We start from the raw sequence: 16,619 nt of genomic DNA, 5'->3' as shown, positions 1-16,619 counted from the left end.
AGAGAAGGAAAAGCTGGACAAGTAGGTCCCAGGATGGAAGCCAGGCAGGAAGCAGGCCGCAATTCAAGGGTGCCCTCTTTGCATTGAAATGGCTCCAATTGTTTTCCATTCTTACATCACTACCCTAAAAAGCCAGGGTCCCAGGAGACAGAAAATGATGGTCAAGCTTGTGTTACAGTGGGGCAGGGTTGATCCTAGAAGGAAAATTGAGGGACTGTTACCAAAGAAAGGAAAATGTATGCCAAGCAGCCAGGCACAGACATGTCCACTGCATAAGGCAAGAAACAACCTCCCTGCAATGCAAGCAATGCCAGCAGACTCTCATCCTGCGCACACAGCAGCCACTCTCTTGAATCCCTAAAGGTGTGAACACCGTTATGTCGTGCAGTTTTCCTGTAAACTGCCATCTTAGCATAAAGAATCTGCTTAGAACCGATCAAATACATTTTGCTTTCACTGCCAGAACCATAAACTGGCTTCATTCTCCACTCCATTTTTTTCCACACAAAGAACGTTTTCACCATGTTGAAAAAATTAACAGCAAATGGGATAGCAAGAAGAGAGTCACAGAACCGCATGCAGGGCTGCTGCTGGAGGGATGGACAGTCCCATTCCTGGTGTGCACATTTTATATTCATGGCTCAGGAAGTACACATACCTGGGAGTCACAGATTCTAGGGAAAGGTGGAGAGGGAGACTGTGATCTCCATAAAAGTCAAGAGTACAATAAGGCAAATTTGGGGCATGAGCAGGCAGCCCTGGACTCAGGGGGGCTCCATCTTCCCCTGCCTGGCTCCTAAGAAGAATGATTTCCCTCTTTCCCTCCTTCCACTCCAGACGTCCAAGAAGCAAGACATGTTCTGGCTGGTTTAGCAGATAGAAGCTCCCCAGGGTTTGGGTCTAGGACATCCAGTATGGGAGCCACTGGCCACATGTAAGTACTGAGCACTTGAGATGTGGCTAATTGGAATTGAGATGTGTTCTCACTGTAACATACATACTTGGTTTCAAAGACTTAGTATGAAGAAAAGAATGTAAGATATCTCATTATTATTTTTTCACATTGATTGTATGTTGAAATGCTTAGACATACTAGATTTTAAAAAAAAAACTAACATTGATTTTGCACGTTTCTTTTTTGTTTTTTTAAGTGTGGTTACTGGAAAATTGAAAACCACAATGTGACTCGTGTTATATTTCTATTGGACAGAGCTGGCCAAATCTGCCCTGTATTTTCACAGCTCAGTAATGCCTCATTCCCTATACTTCCTGCTCTTTTCCTTTAGAGCCGTGTCTACTAAGCCAGGCCCTGTGCTAAGTCAGAACTGCAAAGAGATGAATAAAGCCCACCATTTACCTTCAGTTTTCCCAACCCTCTATCACACGCACACACACACCTACTATCTTTTTTATTTTTAATATTTATTTATTTATTTTTGGCTGTGTTGGGTCTTTGTTGCTGTGCGCGGGCTTTCTCTAGTTGCAGCGAGCGGAGGCTACTCTTCGTTGCGGTGCACGGGCTTCTCATTGCAGTGGCTTGTTTCGGAGCACAGGCTCTAGGTGCACCGGCTTCAGTAGTTGTGGCATGTGGGCTCAGTAGTTGTGGCTCGTGGGCTCTAGAGTGCAGGCTCAGTAGTTGTGGCGCACAGGCTTAGTTGCTCTGTGACATGTGGGATCTTCCCAGACCAGGGCTTGAACGCATGTCCCCTGCATTGGTAGGTGGATTTTTAACCACTGTACCATCAGGGACATCCCTGCCTACTATCTTAATTGAATCCTTTAGATCCAGAGGTTTGGGAGGTGATTTCCGTGTTGGTCTGTATTATTCTTTTTATTCTCATGGTCATCCTTGCTGCCCCTGATGTGCCTAAATAATTGCTTCCCTGGAGGTCTGGGGCCCAAATTGCCAAACCCTGTAGAGCTGTATATTTTCTACTCAGAAAACTTTTGGCTCAAAACTGTTTGGCTTGAAAACATATAATATACAAAAGTAAAAAAATGCTTGCTCTTTTTGGCATATCAAGAAGATATGTCACACATGGGAGGAGGGATAACTTGACATCTAATTAACACAATGAGCTACTCACATCTCTGTACCTGCTAACACACACACACACACACACGCACACATACACACAGTCAAAAAGGAGAGAAGGAAAAGTCAAGGTGGTGGCACTCAGCTTTAAATTCTATGTTGTTTTAGAAATGAATACATCTAGGAATAATAATAGTAATAGCAATACTTATAAAATGCTTATGCTGACCTAACTGTCCATTGACAGATGAGTGGATAAAGAAGTTGTGGCACATATATACAATGGAATATTACTCAACCATAAAAAGAAACGAAATTGAGTTACTTGTAGTGAGGTGGATGGACCTAGAGTCTGTCATACAGAGTGAAGTAAGTCAGAAAGAGAAAAACAAATACTATATGCTAACACATACATATGGAATCTAAAAAAAAAAAAAATGGTTCTGAAGAACTAGGGGCAGGACAGGAATAAAGATGCAGATGTAGAGAATGGACTTGAGGACCGGGGAGGGGGAAGGGGAAGCTGGGACAAAGTGAGAGAGTAGCACTGACATATACACACTACCAAATGTAAAATAGCTAGCTAGTGGGCAGCAGCTGCATAGCACAGGGAGATCAGCTCGGTGCTTTGTGACCGCCTGGAGGGGTGGGATGGGGAGGGTGAGAGGGAAACGCGAGAGAGAGGAGATATGGGGATATATGTTTATGTATAGCTGATTCATTTTGTTATAAAGCAGAAACTAACACACCATTGTAAAGCAATTATACTCCAATAAAGATGTTAAAGAAAAATAAAAGGCTTATGCTGGAGACTCTCCTAAGAGTTTCTTTCAACCCTCAGCACAATCTCATACAGTAGGTACTATTGTGACCTCTGTTTTAGATGTGAGAAAGTGAGGCACAGAAAAATCAAACAATTTGTCCAAGGTCACATGGCTGGTGAGCAGCAGAGTTGGGATTCGAACCAGGTTGTCAGTTCTGTGTCTTCGTGCTTAACTACTAAGCTGTGGCATTCTACAGTTGGAGGAATTGAGGTTTAGAGACTAGAAAAGACACTTAAGGTGGCCCAGTTAATGACAGGGGCTGGACTAGAAGTATGTCCTCTGATGCCCACCACAATGCCCCAGTCTCCCCAAAACCAGACCACGCCAGTGTCCAAAATGCAGGGGGATTTTGATAGGTGCACACTAGGGTGCTTGGGGATAGGAGACAGGAAGGAGCAAGAACCGACAACATTTCTCATCTCTCTTGACCAGGTAAAGGCACAGCCAGTTGATTCAAACCCTAAGCAACGAATTAATTATAACAGAAAAACCAAAGGCCTTGACACCAGCCAGTCCTAGACTCAAATCTTGCCACGAGTACAGAAAAATAACATGATCATCAACAAGTTTCCTAACTTCTCTGAGCCTCTGTCATTTGCTGTGTAAAACGGGGTTAAGAACACCTCCTTCAGAGACCACCGTGAGGATCTGCATGAGATCCATATGCAAAACAGCTTACACCATACCTGGTGCATGTGCCTCGTAACTGCTTTATAAATATTAGCTCCTCTCCAGACCAGCCCTGGCCCTCCTCAACTTCAGCTGGAACCAAACAGGGACCCCTGGAATTCCTGCAAAAGAGTCTATATAGGAGTGAAATAAGCATGTAGGGCTAGAGGGGTGGCCCCAGGGACTGAGGAGTGGAAAGCTCTGTGCTGTTTGGGACATAGTGGGTGAAGTAGGGTTACCACCATAAGATGCACTCCACGGCCTCAGTCTGTGTTGCTAGAAAGAAAGGGGAGGATTGTGAGCTCCAGCCTGAGTCACAGAAGCCCTTTGTGTCTCCCAGGACAGGGCAGGTTGGGGCCTTGAGCTGGGGGGACAGTGGTGGGTGGGGTCACCTGGCAGCCTGGATTTCATCTAAGAAAGGCTGGCTTGATGCCCGGCCTCATGTGTTTTAAGGGCCGGTACAGGAGCCCTGGGAGGGGGGACAGGTGTGGACAAAGAGCAGAGACTTTGAAAAAGAGAGATGTCTCTTTCTTATTTCTGTTAGCTTAGAGTTTAACTAATTAAAATTCATTCTTAAAGCTATTTGGGCTTAATGAGGTTCCACCTTCCATGCCTCAGTTTCCCCAACTAAAAGACTCTCAAAGTGTCAAAGGGCCCTCAGAGGACCTTCCCGGGTCCATCTTCTCCACGCCTCCACCCACAGCACAGACTGCCCTCACCCCTGCTGAACAGATGGAAAACAAATGGGAGAGACCCCAACCCTCCCAGAGATGAGGGAGTGCCTTCTCCTTCTGGGTGGACTTGACTTTCCATGGTTTCAACGGCAAGGTAATTAGGCCAGAGACAAGAGGAAGCTCCCCTCTGGAAAGAGACCTCTTTTATTTCTATCACCTCTTTAACATTGCTCCCATATTTTTATACATGTTTCCAAGAATCTTTTCCTAATCAACCAGCCAGAAATGAATGGGCTTTATCATCTCTGAGTTTCCAGCTCAGTGTGTTTGCCCATCTAGAAGTCCTCCCTGGATACAATACTATTATAGCTACTGAGGTATGGTCTCATGGCCCTAACAGAACATAATTTCCCTAAAGACAGAACAATCATCAGCTCTGTCTCACCCATGTTGCTTACTACAGGGTCTCTCAGGTTGGGACAATATCCTCCTGGCTAAATCAGTGGGGGCTTATTGAATGTCTACTCTGTACCCAGAACTAAATGCTTTTCTACATCCATCCAGGACAGCAGCCAGTGTTCAACAAACGTCCATGGAGTGAAAGGCCACTATGCTATGCCAGTCCTTATATTGAAAGAGTGGTCCTAGTACCATTTGTGCTCTTCAGGATATATGCCTCTAAGTACACAAGGCATCAACACTAAAGGGGCAGGGATTCACCAAGGGCGAGGTAAGTACCAGAAAGAGGTCTTGGGCCCTTCAGAATATACACCAGGACTTCCTAGTTTTGCTCAGTTCAAAACACCTGAATTCTAAATGTATTGATTTGGCCAAAGAAGCAAGAGGAGGACTCCATTAACCCAAACTGGTACTCCAGGTCTGGACACTCCCATGAGGGCAGACAGCATGACGTCCATAGTCTATTGTGTTTCCAGCCTTAGTACAGTGCCTGGCACAGATTAGTTGCTCAACAAGCATGTATTGTATGGATGGCAGTTGGATGGAGGTGATGCTGCTGACAGGTGACCACATATGTCTCCATAAGGAAGAGGACGATAAAGAACATTGCAGTTAGAAGGGACTTCAGAGTTCTTCTACACCAGCCTCTTACGTTTAGATAAGAAAATGAGGGCCAAGTTCACATGGTGGATTGGAAAAGGGCACTGAACTGGAGTTTGAAAGACCTGGACTTCCTGGTTCTGACCAAACTCATACATAAGAACTGTTAGTTAGGGATGCTGTTAGGGCAGCCATCCTTACAACTACTTCCCCACCACTGCTTTGGTCAGATCCACTTTTATACTCAGCACAACACACATGTGTGCTCTTTAACATCACTGTTCTTCACATTCGTGATTCTTTTTATTTTTTAATTTTTTGCTGCACTGTGCAGCTTGCGGGATCTTATTTCCCCAACCAGGGATTGAACCCAGGCCCACAGCAGTGGAAGCATGGAGTCCTAACCACTGGACTGCCAGGGAATTCCCTTGTGATTCTACTGTATAATTCTCTGATTGCAAGTTGGAGGTCACGGTTTTGGTTTGCTTATTTCTTTCTCGCCAACCATAGTGTCCCCAACATCCACCTGAATTACATAATAAATATTTGTTAAATACATATATTTATTAATAATACATTCTTTCTCAGTTACGTGCTGAATTTTTCATGGAGGCTAGAGTGGCTCTTATTGCAAATGCAGCTACCCTGTAACTGTAAATTTGTATTTGAGAAACTGATCATACCAGAAGAGGGTTGAATTCTGGATTGCTGGTGGGACCCAGAAAAATGTATGGCTGTTAGAGCGAAATAAGGAGATTGTGTCTTAGAAAAAGATGGAGTGTGGGGAGTGGCATCTTTCAAACATCAGACTTACACTAATCTGAGCAGGGAGCAAACTTAAGGGACTTGTTTCAGAGGGTGGGTCTGGGAAACAGAGGAATGTAGAAGATTCTGCTAGTGGAACTGAGAGAGTGAGCAACAAGCCTTTAGTGGCCAAATCACAGCTGCAAGGAAAGCTTGGACCTACATTTGGGGAGGTTCATACCTAGGTCACCACAGGAAGGAACTTGGCATCCTCCAGGCTCAGGACTAACAGAGGTGGCAGAGCTAGGAAAAGAGTAAAATAAAAAGCTGACATTTCATTCTGGTCTGTGTTAAGTTGTGCCAAGCTATGTGCCTATAAATCATCTCCAATATATAGACTCTGTACTGAGATTTGAGCTCTAATCAGAAAACAGAGGGCACTATCATGAGGTCCATGCATAGTTAAGGAAGACTTTAGATTGGGGAAATGAGTGAGGACCCAAGTCCTGGTTCTAAGGACTAGTCTGAAGAAGAAAATTGTGACAAACTAAACAATGCAACCAAGAAGTTGTGTAGGCACCCATATGCTATGAGAGGAACCAAAGGGCTGTGTCTGAGTTGTCCATGCAGAAACTCAGACCCTAAGATTTTTGAACCCTTGAAGGGTAGAAGTTGAAACCAAAAAAAGCAAAACAAAGCAAAGTTTAAAAGCTGATCTAATAAAAATGCAAATGGCCAAATTTTTGGACCCAGAAATTTTAACATTAGGCATCTATTCTAGAGAAATCTTTACATCTCTACACAAGAGTGTTTCATAACAGTCACAACAGCATATAAAGTTAACAAGACTCAAATACAGCAGCTTAACTCATAAAAGTGGGCTTGCTGTATAGTCTAAGTCTAATATGGGTCTCTCCTCTTATAGTACACCCTAGGGGACTAGTCGAATAAAGTAAATTATATCTATGCCATGATATATTCTATAGCAATTAAAAAGTAGATACATGTGTATATGTGCATAGATCCACACATACATATATGTACTGATATGGAGAGATCTCCCAGACATATTATTAGGTGAGGGAAAAAAGGAAAGTAGCAAGAGAATACATACAATATGACACCCTTCAAATGTAAAAGGATAGAAACTTTTATATGTAAAAATTAAGGGCTGTGTGTATATTAACGTTTACATATACATGTATACAAATGCACATGTGTATGCACACATACACACACAATTTTGTACATTGTTAAAATATTTGCACCAAGCTGTTGACAGTGATCGTCTATGGGGAGAAGAATGAAATTAAGTGGTGAACAAAGACTTTTGATTTATCTGTATTGTTTGAATTTTATTGCATATTATACTTCTGTAATTAACTTTTTAAAAAAAAATTCTTCAAGCTGCAAGCAATTTCTGTCTGGCATGAAATGGAAACATCAACAGTCCTTTAGTATAGAGAGTCTCTTTGTTCTAAGGAAATCACCAGAATAAGGGTTTTAATGATATAAATGGAAAGTAAAGACTGGCTTCTGATCTCGAGATGTGGTTGCCAGGAGGAAAAGGTTTTTTTGTGTGTGGGGGGCGGAGGGGTGGTAATATTTCCTGTGTTAACTTGTCCCCGTGTTGGATCAGAGATGATTGGACTAGGAGATTTTTGAGAACATGTGGCTTAACTGACAAAGGAATGAAGACCCAGAGGAATGGTGAGGCTTTTATGTCTCATGCAGCAGCAGCATGCTCTGGGTTGGAGCTCCTATGGCTAGAAGTCTGAGGACAAGAGGCTTGGAATATTTTTATAAGATCTTTCATGAGACTCTGGCTGTAAGCTGTGCTCTTTCCATGCCCAGGTGACAAAATGAAGCTCTGAGTCATGAGACACCCTTCCTCTCTGCTCTGCATGGAAGCACTCTTGGACTGAAGATGGGTGACTATTGTGAGTGGGGTCTTTTACCATTGTATCTTTTCAATAAGTCATTACTGATATACAATAATGCTCTAGGTTTTTGTATATTTATTTTGTATCTGGCTACCTTACTGATCTCTTATTAGTTTTCATAGATTCATTCTCTCAATATTTTTAGACATTCCATCTATTATGGGTTGAATTGTGCCCCCAACTCCAAATTCATATGTTGAAGCCCTAACCCCCAGTACTTTAAGATGTGACTGTATTTGGAGATAGGGCCTTTAAAAACATAATTGAGTTAAACTGAGGCCTTTAGGGTGGGCATCAGTCCAGTCTGATTTGTGTCCTTATAAGAAGACGGAATTTGGACACATAAGATGTGCATGAACAGAGGGACAAGCATGTGAAGTAGCAGCAAGAGGGTGGCCATCTGCAAACCAAACAGAGAAGCCTCAAAAGAAACCCAACTGGCTGACACCTCAATCTTGGACTTCTAGCCTCTAGAACTGTGAGAAAATAAATTTTTATTGTTCAGGCTACACAGTCTATGGCATTTTGTTATGTCAGCCCTAGCAAACTAATATGCCTTCATACAGTCAGAAAATAATAAGAATTTGGCTGCTCTTCCCCCTTAGATCTACACTTATTTCTGTTTCCTACCTTATCACATTGGCTACCTATACACATTCTTTCAAAGTTTAAGGTGCTCCAGGAGAAGAGATCCACATTCCACTTTCTAACAAGCCTATTTTTATTAATTAAGTCACCCTATAAAAAAAGCATCTTGTTGACTTTGAAGGGCATTACATTTATATTCAAATAATCCTATAAAGTTGGTACTGTTATCTTGTTGATTAGATGAGCATATTGAGGCTCCATGAGGGTATGTAACTTGTCTGGGGTTATAAGTCATAATCAGACTCAGGTTTTAAGATTTAAATTAAATCCCTTGTTTTTTCTATCATATCCACCAAACAATTGAACAAAAATGAAGACAGAAAATTTTGTATTAGGGGAAAATAAGTGAGAACTTAGTAACTATTACTATAAGTCCTTCTTTATGGGGTTTAAGGTGTTCTTTCTGCCTCTAACTCTTTCCCTTCCTTTGAGGAGAAGGGTATTTTCTCCAACTCAAAAGCAGAGTAGAATAGCTATTTAACAGAACACCCATCTCCTAAGTTTCTGCCTTCCCAGACATTTCTGCCAGATTGTTGAAGGAAGCAGCAAATAATAGTGAAAAGTATTCAATATGGTATAGGTAGTTTCTAAGATGGTTCCTAAGGATTTTTGCCCCTTGATATTCAGGAGTGTGAGCCGTACATAGTAACTCACTTCAATACTAGGTACAGCAAAAGTGATGATCTGACACTTCCAAGATTAGGTTAGAAAAAGACTTTGGCTGATGTGTTGCTCACCCTCTCTTGCTCTCTTACTTAATCACACTGATGCAAGACAGCAGTAGCTTTGTTATGATCTGCTGTATGGAGAATAATATATGACAAGGAACTTAGGCCAATAGTTAATGAGAACTGAAATTCTTAGTTCAACAGCTTATGAGGAACAGCATCCTAACAACAAGTGAACTTGTTCAGTGAGCTTGGAAACAGGTCCTCCCAACTGAGCCCTGAGATGAGTATGCACTAATACCCACTAATACCTTGACTGAAGCATCAGGAGACACTCTGAACCAGAGGACTCAGTTAAGATACATCCATTTTCCTGACCCATAGAAACTATGAAATAATATGTATTCATGGCTTTAAGCCACTAAATTTGGGCGTAATTTCTTACACAAAAATAAATAACTAATACATTCAGTCTGGAAATAAATAGGTCCAGGACCTAGTTTCAGCTCTACCAGTAGCTTACTGTGAACTCTTAGGCAAGCACTTTCCCCTCTCTGGGAAACAATTAGCCTCCTCACCCGTGAATTGAGGATTGTGAGAGAGATCTCTATAAATCCTTTCTACCTCTCCAAACTTATAAGTCTATCACTATCCTGATGCAATCTCCCAAATCTTTCCCTATGCCCCACCACCACTCTACACCCCTGTCATGCCCCACCACCCCTTAGGGCTCTTCCTTAGGGCTGTGTCTTCCCTGCTCTTTCAATCCTGCACTGAAAGAGAAAAGATATTACTGGAGCAAAGGGGCCCAGTCCCTGTAGTGTAGCCAAGACCCTTACTGGAATCCCAGGGGCTGAAGGCAAGAGGGGACAATGTCACTACACACCATTGATTTCTGTCATTTTTAGACTCTTACTGACTGCTGCTGACAGCCACGCCTCAGCCCTCAGTCCCCTCTTCAACTTTCATGAGCCCACTGTCACATATGCTTCCATTTTCCTCTGAAGGGAGTTCCAAGAGACCCTAAAAGCCTGTCACCTGACTTTAGAAAACACCTGGGCTCAGAGTCAGCCCAGCACAGTGAGTGTGGCAAATGACATCTTAGGGGACCCAGCCCTTCCACCTAGAATACTGACATCGTGCTTTCTCCAGAATGTTTGGTTTGGTTCCAGGGGAAGCAATTCATAGGACTTAGGAGGAGGCAGAGAGGTCATCTGGAGGGAGAGGCCTGGTTGGAGAGCTCAGACACTAGAGTTCAAATCTCTGTAATGCTGCTGGATTTTCTGGGTGTGGTGGAGCAGGATCTGACTCTAAACCTCAGTTTATCTTTCTATAAAATAGACAGAAATCCCTGAGAGATTTCTACCTCTCATAATATGCCTCTGGTATTTTTACTAAAGTCCTTTCTCCTACCTACACACTACAACCTTCTCCTCACATCCTCTTCTTCAAACCTCCCTCTGAAACCTAGAAGGCTCTGCATCTCCAATAGAAAGTATGAGAGAGAGAGAGAGTTGCTTCCTTAAAGATAATAAGCATGAAAAGGAAAGCTGCTAGTATAATTTAAGTACAGAATCTCTCCCTCTACTGCCTTCTGCTCTGTTCCTTAGCAACACTTGCTCTTGCAATCCAATATAATAACCAACAGGTTCTGGCAACTATGGTGGTGGCATTTGTGTTCCCTAGAAGAGGAAAATGAGACACAGAAAAGAATTAACTTTTTCAAAGTATTTTAATTCTTTTTTACTCCACCTGCACCCATTAAAGTAATCAAAGAGGCTAAGTGATTCATTCATGTCCAGAAGAGTTACATGCCGGAGGAGGTAATGCACCTACCTGCTCTCTCTTGACTGCATGTAAGGAAAATCTGACTCAAATAGCTTAACTCTTAAAAAGAATTTATTGGCTCATTTAATTTAAAAAGATGAAAGGTATACTAGCTTCAATAGTTTTGTTTAGAACCTATTCTCTTTCTATCTCCTGTCCTAACTTCAACTTCATCTTAACACTGATTCCCCCACTATTAAGATGGCTTCCAGCAGTCCCCAAATTCATGAACTTCCTCCTTCACATCTGTAAGGAATGCAGGAGCATCTTTGTCCCAGCATTCACAACAGAAGACCTGATGCTCACTTGGACTTGACTGGCTTAAGCCACTTGCCACTCCACAAATGATCATGATTGACAGGGAATGGGATACCCTATTTGACTAAGCTCCCACTGAGCCAAGAGCAAAGGTAGCTTCCCCTGAATCACTTGAATTTCCAAATAAAATTGGAGGCCTTTGGGGAAGAGAAAGGGAAAGTGGATGCTGAGAAGATAACCAATTCATATCTGCTGTAGATACGAAGCGGTTCTTCAAGTTCAGAGCCCTGGGGTGTGTGGGTTGGTTGGTTGGTTGGTTGGTTCATTGGCTGGTTGGTTGGTTTTTTTAAGGCCTTATTTTTATAGCAGTTTTAGGTTTACAGAAAAATTGAGATGGTACAGAGATTTCCCATGTAACCTTTTCTCCCACAAGCATCTTCATTATCATCCCTCGCCAGAGTAGTACACTTGTTATGGTTGATGAACATACACTGGCACCTCATAATCACCCAAAGTCCATGGTTTACACTATGGTTCACTCTTGGTGTTGTACACTCTATGGGTTTGGACAAATGTGTATTGACATGTATCCATCATTATAGTATCATACAGAGTATTTTCATTGCCCTTAAGGTCCCCTGTGCTCTGCTTATGCAACCATTTCCCAACCCCTCAACCCCTGGCAACCACTAATCTTTTTACTGTCTCCATAATTTTGCCTTTTCCAGAATGTCATATAATTGGGGCCAAGTGTGTAGCCTTTTCAGATTGGCTCTTTCACTTAGTAATATGCATTTAAGATTCCTCTAGTCTTTTCATGGCTTGATAACTCACTTTTTTTAGCACTGAATAATATTCCACTGTCTGAATGTGCCAGAGTTTATTTATCCACTCACCTACTGAAGGACAACTTGGTTAGTTTCAAGTTTTGCACTTATGAATAAAGCTGCTATAAATTTCCATGTGTAAGTTTTTGTGTGGACATAAGTTTTCAATTTCTTTGTGTAAATACCATACCAAGGAGCACAATTGCTGGATCGTATGATAAGAGTATATTTAGTTTTGTAAGAAACTGCCAAACTGTCTTCAAAAGTGGCTGTACTATTTTTCATTCCTACCAGCAAGGAATGAGAGTTCCTGTTGCTTCCCATCCTCACCAGCATTTGGTGTTGTCAGTGTTTTAGATTTTGGCCATTCTAATAGGTGTGGAGTTTTATCTCACTGGCTGTTTTAATTTGCATTTCCCTGGTAACATGTGATGTGGAACATCTTTTCAAATGCTTATTTTCCATCTACATATCTACTTTGATGGGGTGTCTGTTAAGATCTTTGGCCCATTTTTTAATCAGATTGTTTTCTTATTGTTGAGTTTTAAGGGTTCTTTACATTTTTGGATAATAGTTCTTTTATAAGATGTGTCTTTTGCAAGTATTTTTTATTCCAGTCTTTGGCTTTTCTCCTCATTCTCTTAACATTTTTTTTCATAGAGCAGAAGTTTTTAATTTTAATGAAGTCTAGATCTTCAATTATTTTCTTCATCAACTATGCCTTTGGTGCTGTTTCTAAAAATTCATCACCATGCCCAAAATCATCTAGGTTTTTTGCCTATATTATCTTATAGGAGTTTTATAGTTTTGAATTTTACATTTAGATCTGTGACCCATATTGAGTTAATTTTTGTGAAGCATGTAAGGTCTGTGTCTAGATTCATTTTTTGTTTGCATGTGGATGCCCAGTTATTCCAGCACCATTTGTTGAAAAAAAAAATCGTTGCTCCATTGCATCACCTTTGCTCTTTTATCAAAGATCAATTGACTATGTTTATGTGAGTATATTTCTGGGCTCTCTATCTGTTCCATTGATCTATTCATGTATTCTTTCACCAATACCACACTCTTTTGATTACTGTAGTTCTATAGTAATTCTTGAAGTCGAGTAGTATAAGTCTCCAACTTTGTTCTTCTTCAATATTACGTTGGCTATTCTAGATCTTTTGTCTCTCCATATGTAGAGTCAGCTTATTGATATCCATGGAATAAGTTTCTGGGATTTTGACTGAAATTGCATTGAATCTATAGATCAAGTTGGGAAGAACTAACATCTTGACAATATTGAGCATTCCTATCCATGAACATGGAATATCTCCACTGATTTAGTTCTTCTGTGATTTTATTCATCAGACGTTTGTAGTTTTCTTCACATAGAATTTATACACATTTTGTTAGATTTACACTCAAGCATTTAATCTTTGGGAGTGCTAACATAAATGCTACTGTGTTTTTCAAACCAAGCAATCTTAGCAAACCTGGGAATGTATTGCAGCAGGTGGGCAAATCTCAGAAACGGATTCTCTCCTACTGCAGTTGGGCTTTCTCAGTGCAGCATCTGGAGACCCCAAACTCCCAACTCACCAGCTCTGCAGTCAGAGTGGAAAGGAATAGTTCCCATGGACTCCAGCCAGAAAAACCCCAAGGAATTATTTGCATTGGCTTGGACTGAATCACAAGCCAATCTGTCTGCCAGTTTGGGGTCAAGGATGGCTCAGCTTGAATAACCTGGCAATACCTGCACCAGTCACTGTGACCAGGGGGAGGGAGGATCTGATTGGGTCACTTCCAACCCATTGCTGTGGTTATCACAAAAAGAAGGGGGTACAGGTCAAAAAAAAAAAACATACTGTTTTTAATTTCAAATACCACTTATTCAATGCTGGTTTGTAGGAAAGTGATTGACTTTTGTATATTAACCTGGTATCCTGCAACCTTTCTACAATCACTTATTACTTGCAAGTAATTTTTTGGCCAATTCTTTCAGATTCTCTACATAGATGATTATGTTGTCTGTGAACAAAGACAGTTTTATTTCTGCCTTATCTTATTTCATTAGCTAGTACTTCTAGTACAATATTGGAAAGGAGTGGTGAAAAGAGATATACCTGCCTTGTTCCTAGCCTTAGTGAGAAGCCCTCACATTTCTTACCATTAAGTATGAAGTTAGCTGTATTTGTAGATATTCTTTATCAAGTTGAGGAAGTTCCCCTCTATTCCTAGTTTACAGAGAGGTTTTATCGTGAATGGGTGTTGGATTTTTTCAAATGCTCTTTCACATCTATTGATACTATTGGCTGATTTTGCTTTTTAGTCTACTGATTTGATGGATTACATTAGTTGATTTTCAAATGTTGAACTGCCATTGCACACCTGGAGTAAAGCCTATGTTGTTGTGGTATATAATTATTTTTATACCTTATTGGATTCAATTTATTAATACTTGGGGGAGGTATCTTTGCATCTTTGTTGATGAGAGATAATTGGTCTGTAATTTTCTTTTCTTGTAAAGTCTTTGTCTGGTTTTGGTATTAGGGTAATGCTGGTCTCATAGAATGAGTTAGAAACTATTTATTCTGCTTCTATCCTCTGAAAGAGATTGCACATAATTGGTATAATTTCTTCTTTAAATGTTTGGTAGAGTTCACAAATGAACCCATCTGAGCCCGGTACTTTATGTTTTGGAAGATTATTAAGTATTGATTCAATTTCTTTAATATATATAATAAAGGCCTATTTAGATTGTCTATTTCTTCTTGTGTAAGTTTTGGCAAATTGTGTCTTTCTTTTAAAGAGAAAGTTATCCAATTTGTGTCATAGAGTTGTTCATAATATTCCTTATTATCTTATAATGTTCACAGGCTCTGTAGTGATGTCCCGTCTTTTGTTTCTGATACGAGTAATGTGTGTCCTCTTTTTTTCTTAGTTAACCTTGTTAGAGGCTTATTAATTTTATTGATCTTTTCAAAGAAGCAGTTTTTGGTTTCACTGATTTTCTCTATTGATTTCCTGTTTTCAATTTCATTGATTTCTGTTCCAATTCATATTATTCCTTTTCTCCTACTTACTTTGGACTTAACTTGCTCTTCTTTTTCTAGATTCCTAAGGTGGAAAGTTAGATTATGATTTTAGATCTTTTTTCTTTTCTAATATATACTGTAAATACTATAAATTTTCCTCTAAGCACTTTTTTTCACTGCATCCCACAAATTTTGATAAGTTGTGTTTTCATTGTCATTTAATTAAAAATATTTTTAACTTTCCCTTGAGATCCCCAAGGTTTTAAAATGCTTAATAGCCACACTACACACTCTTTTTGAGTTTTGATGATGACAGAAAATCATCCTTTACCCAGGAATGTGTGTCCATGCTCACATGCAGACACTTAACCTTTTTGGAATCCAATTCCTCATTTATAAAATGAAAAGTTAGTGTAGTAACTGAGTCAGTGCTACTCCACTTCCAAGATTCCACGACTCTGTATGTATAACAGATGCACTAATAGGCTCTCTCAATCCATGTACAGATTTGTGCTGATTAGTCTTTACTGCAAACCCATCTCTGCTCTTCTTGGCCCAGGGAGTACTCCTAGAACTCTATACACAGGCACCGTTGTTAACTGGTTCTGGTTGGGTTTGGCCAGATAGGGTCTTTAGAGATATAATTAAGGATCTCAGAATGAGGTCATCTTAGATTTAGTGTGCATTCTAAATCTAATGATGGTGTATTTATAATTTAGTCACAGAGAGAAGAAGGTCATTGAAGATGAAGCAGAGATTGGATTGATGCATCTACAAGCCAAGGAATACCAAGGATTGCCAGCAACCCCTAGAAGCTAGGAGAGAGTCTTGACATGGATTCTCCTTCAGAGCCTCTAGAAGGATCCAATGCTGCTGACATCTTGATTTCAGACTACTGACCTCCAGAACTATAGGAGAATAAACTCCTGTTGTCTCAAACCACCAAGTTTGTGGTAACTTGTATGGCATTCCTAGGAAACTAATATAGTCTGCATTCTAACTCAACTGAATAGAATGTCATGCACAGCCTGGCCAGGAATCTACCATCACTATGCTATCCAGTTTCGATTGCTTGGAGATCCATTGGCTTGTAAGAGCATCCATGCCCTGGTGGGCCTCCTTATAAAAACCTGTTTATGCAAAGAATTTTAGACTCCAGGGAACCAGTGAGATAAACCACATATAATCCCTCATAGAGTACTAAATGATCTGAAAGAGTATGTAGACAGATACAGTTGGGTTCTCAGTTTTACTTGCAGGTGTATACATGTGCACACAAACCCACAGCTAGAAGGCAGAGACTAAGTCTATTTCATTTACTTTTCTTTTTTCCACTCATCCTTCTCGTGCCCATATGATGTCTTACCCACACAAAACATAGGATCAAAGTTTGATGAATTACTGAAGGAAAGAAGAAATTAAT

At 40.6% G+C, this 16,619-nt stretch overlaps 1 long non-coding RNA gene across 1 annotated transcript; it reads left to right on the top strand.

The window, feature by feature from the left end:
- Window positions 1-3,944: 3,944 nt before the first annotated feature.
- On the top strand, window positions 3,945-16,133 carry LOC125965023 (uncharacterized). Its single transcript, XR_007478465.1, has 4 exons — window positions 3,945-4,356; window positions 4,767-4,932; window positions 7,860-7,945; window positions 15,916-16,133. It is a non-coding gene; the product is annotated as an uncharacterized LOC125965023 (long non-coding RNA).
- The last annotated feature ends 486 nt before the right edge of the window (window positions 16,134-16,619 follow it).

This window comes from Orcinus orca, chromosome 7, assembly GCF_937001465.1.
Source record: "Orcinus orca chromosome 7, mOrcOrc1.1, whole genome shotgun sequence".
Taxonomy (NCBI): Eukaryota; Metazoa; Chordata; class Mammalia; order Artiodactyla; family Delphinidae; genus Orcinus; species Orcinus orca.
Note: the sequence above shows the minus strand (reverse complement) of the source record. Positions and strands in the feature narration are given on the sequence as shown.